Below are 6915 nucleotides of genomic sequence, written 5' to 3'. Positions count from 1 at the left end.
AATGGGGATTGAGACCGTGAGCCCCATGGGGGACGGGGACCGCGTCCAACCTGTTCGGCTTCATTCAATCGTATATATTGAGATCGTACCGTGTGCAAACACTGTGCTGCTGACCCCAGCTCTTCGTACGATGCCAGTAGGTGCTTAACGAATACCATAAGAAGAAAAAGTGACTCTCACCCAGCAGAGCCAGTGTGGCTCAGTGGAAAGAGCACGGGCTTTGGAGTCAGAGGTCAGGGGTTCGAATCCCGGCTCTGCCACTTGTCAGCTGTGTGACTGTGGGCAAGTCACTTCACTTCCCTGTGCCTCAGTTACCTCATCTGTAAAATGGGGATTAAGACTGTGAGCCCCACGTGGGACATCCTGATTCCCCTGTGTCTACCCCGGCGCTTAGAACAGTGCTCTGCACATAGTAAGCGCTTAACAAATACCAACATCATTATTATTATTATCATTAAGTTGCCTGACTCCCAGTTCAGCGTGCTTTCCACTGGACCACTCTGCTTCTCTCGAAGGCCCAACACGATCTGGTGACAGATAATAATAATAATAATGTTGGTATTTGGTAAGCCCGTACTATATGAAGAGCACTGTTCTAAGCGCTGGGGTAGATACAGAGTAATCAGGTTGTCCCACGTGAGGCTCACAGTTAATCCCCATTTTATAGTTGAGGTCACTGAGGCACAGAGAAGTGAAGTGACTTGCCCACAGACACACAGCTGACAAGTGGCAGAGCCGGGATTCGAACCCATGACCTCCGACTCCCAAGCCCGGGCTCTATCCACTGAGCCACGCTGATAGAATATGGGGGATGAGAGGGAGGTCGGGGGGATGGGGGGAAAGGAGTCGAAGGGGAATGCAGAGGTTGTGGGCTTGAGAGACAGGAAGGTCAGTGGTGGTGTCCACTGGGGTGGGAAAGTTGTTAAATAGAGCAGAGGATTGGGAAGGGAAGATTAGGTGTTCAGTTTAAGACCACCTATCTAGTCTAAATTATTAAGATATTGACAGGATCCCTTTCGCTCTGTGCATGAAGCAAACATAGCTTCTCAGTCAACAAGCTATTAATATTGACAGAAATATGGCCTGTTTCCCGGCGAGGCGACGAGAAGGATTTATTGTCCATTTCTGCCAACTCGCAGCCCGATGAAAGACTATCACCGGGGCAACGTGTGCCTGGCCAGATCCAGCCTGGGCCAGACTGTAAGCTCTTTGTGAGCAGGGACTCTTCCTGTTATATTATTCAATTATTCGATAGCATTTATTGAGCTCTTACTATGTGCAGAGCACTGTACTAAGCGCTTGGAATGGACAGATCGGTAACAGATAGAGACAGTCCCTGCCCTTTGACGGGTTTACAGTCTAATCTGGGAAGACGGACGGACAAGAACAATGGCAATAAATAGAATCGAGGGGATGAACATCTCATTAAAACAATAGCAAATAAATAGAATTAAGGCGATCTACATTTCATTAACAAAATAAATAGGGTAATGAATATTGTGACACTCTACTCTCCCAAGTGCTTAGAACAGTGCTCCGCACACAGTAAGCGCTCAGTAAATATGATTGACTGACTAATCTGAGCCCCAGCTAGGACAAGGAAGATCTCCTCCTGGGACAAGCATTCTGTCCACCTCAGGTAGGAGGAAGGGTAAAACAATTGGATTAGAGTTTTGGATGGATGGAAGGCAGAAGAGACGCGGGGAAAGACGTCTCCATTAAGCATCCACTCCACTGCCAGTCCCCAAAGCCTGTGGAGAAAGGGAGAATTCAATCTATCAGTGAGCAGCATGCATTGAGCCCATACTGTGGAATTATTAATAATAATAATAATTAATAATAATTATGTTGATATTTGTTAAGCGCTTACTATGCGCAGAGCACTGTTCTAAGCGCTGGGGTAAATACAGGGTAATCAGGTTGTCCCACTTGGGGGTCACAGTCTTAATCCCCATTTTACCTAAGAGGTAACTGAGGCACAGAGAAGTTAAGTGACTTGCGCTTGGGAGAGTACAATATGACAGAGTTGGTGGCTACAGGGAAGCAGCGCGGCTCAGTGGAAAGAGCCTGGGCTTCAGAGTCAGAGGTCATGGGTTCGACTCCCGGCTCTGCCACTTGTCAGCTGTGTGACTGTGGGCAAGTCACTTCACTTCTTTGTGCCTCAGTGACCTCATCTGTAAAATGGGGATTAACTGTGAGCCTCACGTGGGGCAACCTGATTACCCTGTATCTACCCCAGCGCTTAGAACAGTGCTCTGCGCAGAGTAAGCGCTTAACAAATACCAACATTATTATCATTATTATATTCCCTACCCGCAACAAGCTCGCAGTCTGGAGGATTGCCTTCCCTTTATGCCTTCGAGCCATTCCAAGAATCCTGATCATCTTTAAGCTCCAACATCCTTGAAGTGCTGTTCCCTCTAATTCTGGGATTCTGGGGTCTTTAAGATTGTTAGGGTCAGTCATTCACGGTACTTAGCTCTTGGGAGAGCCCAATATAATGATAAAACAGGGAACTTGTTTGCTAACTCTGTGGTATTGTATGCTCCCAAGCACTTAGTAATAATAATAATAACGTTGGTATTTGTTAAGCGCTTACTATGTGCAGAGCACTGTTCTAAGCGCTGGGGTGTACAGGATAATCGGGTCGCCCCACATGAGGCTCCCAGTCTTGATCCCCATTTTACAGATGAGGTAACTGAGGTACAGAGAAGTGAAGTGACTTGCCCACAGTCACACAGCTGACAAGTGGAAGAGCCGGAATTCGAACCCATGACCTCTGACTCCCAAGTCCGGGCTCTTTCCACTGAGCCACGCTGCTTACAGTGCTCTGCATATAGTATGAACTCAATAGATATGATTGATTGGTTGATTTCTCTTGGTTAAAACAAACTGTCTCCACACTTTTCTTATGGTATTTGTTAAATGCTTACTATAAGCCACGCTAAACTCTGGAGTTGATGCAAACTAATCCCAGCTCTGCCACTTGTCAGCTATGTGACTGTGGGCAAGTCACTTCACTTCTCTGTGCCTCAGTTACCTCCTCTGTAAAACGGGGATTAAGACTGTGAGTCTCACTTGGGACAACCTGATTACCCTGTATCTCCCCCAGCGCTTAGAACAGTGCTCTGCACATAGTAAGCGCTTAACAAAATACCAACATTATTATTATTAATGAGGTTGGACACAGTCCATGTCCCACATGGGGCTCGCTGTCTTAATCCCCATTTTACAGATGAGGTAACTGAGGTTCAAAAAAGTGAAATGACTTGCCCAACGTCACAGAGCAGGCAAATGACAGAGTCAGAATTAGAATCCCGGTCCTCCTGACTCCCAGGTCCGTGCTCTATCCACTAGGCCACGCGCTTACATGCAAATAGACTTTCAACACGTACCCCCTTGCACACACTGACATAAGTACACACACCCCTCCACCGGTCACCAGGAAGGGGTGGAAGCTTCACCACTTCCTCCCCCAATCCGCAATGATGAAAGAACGAAATAAACAGGAAAACCAGTCTTTAGAGACTGTTTTCCTGTCTGCTCCACTCAGGGACCCAAGCCTACCTGGGTCCTGGGACACTAAGCCCTGTCTCCCAACGGCCCTCCTCACTCTGAAATCCACCCCGCAGAGTGTTTGATCCATTCGCATCTCATCGTCAGGCTCTCATCACTCGCTGACAGGGCCGCCTGTGGTCAGGGGGACGCAGAGGACCAGACGCCACCACCCTTTCACATCTGACCTGCATCCGACCCTCCTCTTCCTTCCTGCTTTGACACCCAAATAAGCAAGCATTCGATTATTAACGATACTATTAATGGTATTTGTTAAGCACTCACTAGGTACCAAATACCTTTCTAAGAGCTGGAGGTCTTGTGTTAGGCCGTCGCGCCGTTTCCAACGGACACACCTCTCCCGGAACGCCCCGCTCTCCATCTGCCCTCGTTGTGGTAGTGGATCCATAGAGTTTTCTTGGTGAAAATCCCAAAGTGGTTTACCATCGCCTCCTTCCGTGGAGTAAACTCGAGTCTCCGCCTTTGACTCTCTCCCGTGCCGCTGCTGCCCGGCGGGGGTGAGTTGGGAGATACAAGTTAGTCAGCTTGGACACGGACCCTGTCCCACATGGGGCTCACACTCAATCCCCATTTTCCAGAGGAGGGAACTGAGGCGCAGTGAAGTGACTTGCCCAAGGTCACACGGCAGGCATGTGGCAGAGCCGCGATTAGAACCCAGGTCCTTCCGACTTCCAGGCCTGTGCTCTATCCACTGAGCCACACTGCTTCTCTACTAATCGGTCGTATTTCTGGAGGGTCTACCATGTGCAGAGCATACCACTAAGTGCGTGGGAGAGTACAATACAGTTAGTAGATCTGATCCATTTCCTCAAATACGGTGCCAGGCACCTAATCAGTGCCTAGCAAATATCATTATTCACTGGAATTTTCCTCTCTGTATTTCCCATTTTTTCTCACTGACTTACCTGTCTTAGGAGATATTGAAATCATTTCCCGATAGGATCAAAAAGAAAAGGGGACAGGTACATGAATTAATGCTTAAGTACTAGGGTACAGAAGGTAATGGGAAAAGGAGCAGTGTGGTGGAGTGGAAAGAGCAAGTCAGAGGACCTGGGTTCTAATCCTGGCTCCTCCACTTGCCTGCGGTGTGACCTTGGGCGAGTCACTTAACTCCTCTGGACCTCAATTTCCTCATCTGTAAAATGGGGATTCCATGCCTGTGCTCCCTCCTACTTAGACTGTGAGCCCCATGTGGGACTTGATTATCTTGTATCTACCCCATTGCTTAGTACAGTGCTCGACACCTAGTGTGAGCTCACTGTGGGCAGGAAATGTGTCTGCTTTTTGGTCTATTGTATTCTCCCAAGCGTTTAATACGCTGCTTTGGATACAGTAAGTGCTCAGTGAATACCACTGTATGATCCAATAGTAAACACTTAACAAATACCACAAGTATTATTATTAGTAGTAGTATTAGCCTGTGAATGGATCAATCACATTTACTGAGCACTTACTGTGTGCAGAACACTGTACTGAGTACTCGGTTGGGCTTGGTTCAGTGGAAAGAGCCCGGGCTTGGGAGTCAAAGGTCATGGGTTCGAATCCCGGCCCCGGCGCTTGTCAGCAGTGTGACTTTGGGCAAGTCACTTAACTTCCCTGTGCCTCAGTTACCTCATCTGTAAAAGGGGGATTAAAACTGTGAGCCCCATGTGGGATAACCTGATCACCTTGTATCTTCCAGCGCTTAGAACAGTGCTTTGCACATAGTAAGCGCTTAACAAATACCACCATTCTTAATATAACAACAGACACAGTTCCTGCCCACAATGAGCTTACAGTCCTGGAGGATGGCACAGAAGTGCTGAGATGGAAGTGGGGATGGGCTGTAACATAAAACCAAAGAGAGACAGGGCAAGAGGCAGGTAAGTCAGTGAGCAAAAATGGGAAACACAGAGAGGAAAATTCCAGTAACAAATGAAGGAAATTTCTTTGTTGCACCACACTGAGGTAAAGCTCCCTGATTGTGCTCTCTCTCTTTCTCTCTCTCTTCCCTGTTTCAATAGTCACGCTTCTAAGCAATTACTACAATTACGAATTTCTCCAAGAGCTAGATGTCAGGTTAGGGGGCTTCTCTGACAGCTGTTTGGGTTTGAATAGGAGGGTCAGAATACGTCCCAAATAAAATTCATTCGGTCATTCAATAGTATTTATTGAGCGCTTACTATGTGCAGAGCACTGTACTAAGCGCTTGGAATGAACAAGTCGGCAACAGATAGAGACGGTCCCTGCCGTTTGACGGGCTTACAGTCTAATCGGGGGAGACGGACAGACGAGAACGATGGCAATAAATAGAGTCGAGGGAAAGAACATCTCGTAAAAACAATGGCAACTAAATAGAATCAAGGCGATGTACAATTCATTAACAAAATAAATAGGGTAATGAAAATATATACAGTTGAGCGGACGAGTACAGTGCTGTGGGGAGGGGAAGGGAGAGGTGGAGGAGCAGAGGGAAAAAGGGGAAAATGAGGCTTTAGCTGCGGAGAGGTAAAGGGGGGATGGCAGAGGGAGTAGAGGGGGAAGAGGAGCTCAGTCTGGGAACGCCTCTTGGAGGAGGTGATTTTTAAGTAGGGTTTTGAAGAGGGAAAGAGAATCAGTTTGGCGGAGGTGAGGAGGGAGGGCGTTCCAGGACCGCGGGAGGACGTGACCCGGGGGTCGACGGCGGGATGGGCGAGACCGAGGGACGGTGAGGAGGTGGGCGGTGGAGGAGCGGAGCGTGCGGGGTGGGCGGTAGAAAGAGAGAAGGGAGAAGAGGTAGGAAGGGGCAAGGTGATGGAGAGCCTTGAAGCCTAGAGTGAGGAGTTTTTGTTTGGAGCGGAGGTTGATAGGCAACCCCTGGAGTTGTTTAAGAAGGGGAGTGACATGCCCAGATCGTTTCTGCAGGAAGATGAGCCGGGCAGCGGAGTGAAGAATAGACCGGAGCGGGGCGAGAGAGGAGGAAGGGAGGTCAGAGAGAAAGCTGACACAGTAGTCTAGCCGGGATATAACGAGACCCCGTGACAGTAAGGTAGCCGTTTCGGTGGAGAGGAAAGGGCAGATCTTGGCGATATTGTAGAGGTGAAACCGGCAGGTCTTGGTAACGGATAGGATGCGTGGGGTGAACGAGAGAGACGAGTCAAGGATGACACCGAGATCGCGGGCCCGAGAGACGGGAAGGATGGTCGTGCCATCCACGGTGATAGAGAAGTCTGGGAGAGGACCGGGTTTGGGAGGGAAGATGAGGAGCTCAGTCTCGCTCATGTTGAGTTTTAGGTGGCGGGCCGACACCCAGGTGGAGACGTCCCGGAGGCGGGAGGAGATGCGAACCCGAAGGGAGGGGGAGAGGACAGGGGCGGAGAT

The sequence above is a fragment of the Ornithorhynchus anatinus genome, chromosome 2, assembly GCF_004115215.2.
Source record: "Ornithorhynchus anatinus isolate Pmale09 chromosome 2, mOrnAna1.pri.v4, whole genome shotgun sequence".
Taxonomy (NCBI): Eukaryota; Metazoa; Chordata; class Mammalia; order Monotremata; family Ornithorhynchidae; genus Ornithorhynchus; species Ornithorhynchus anatinus.
The sequence above is the reverse complement of the archived record's forward strand: the minus strand, read 5'-3'. Positions refer to the sequence as shown.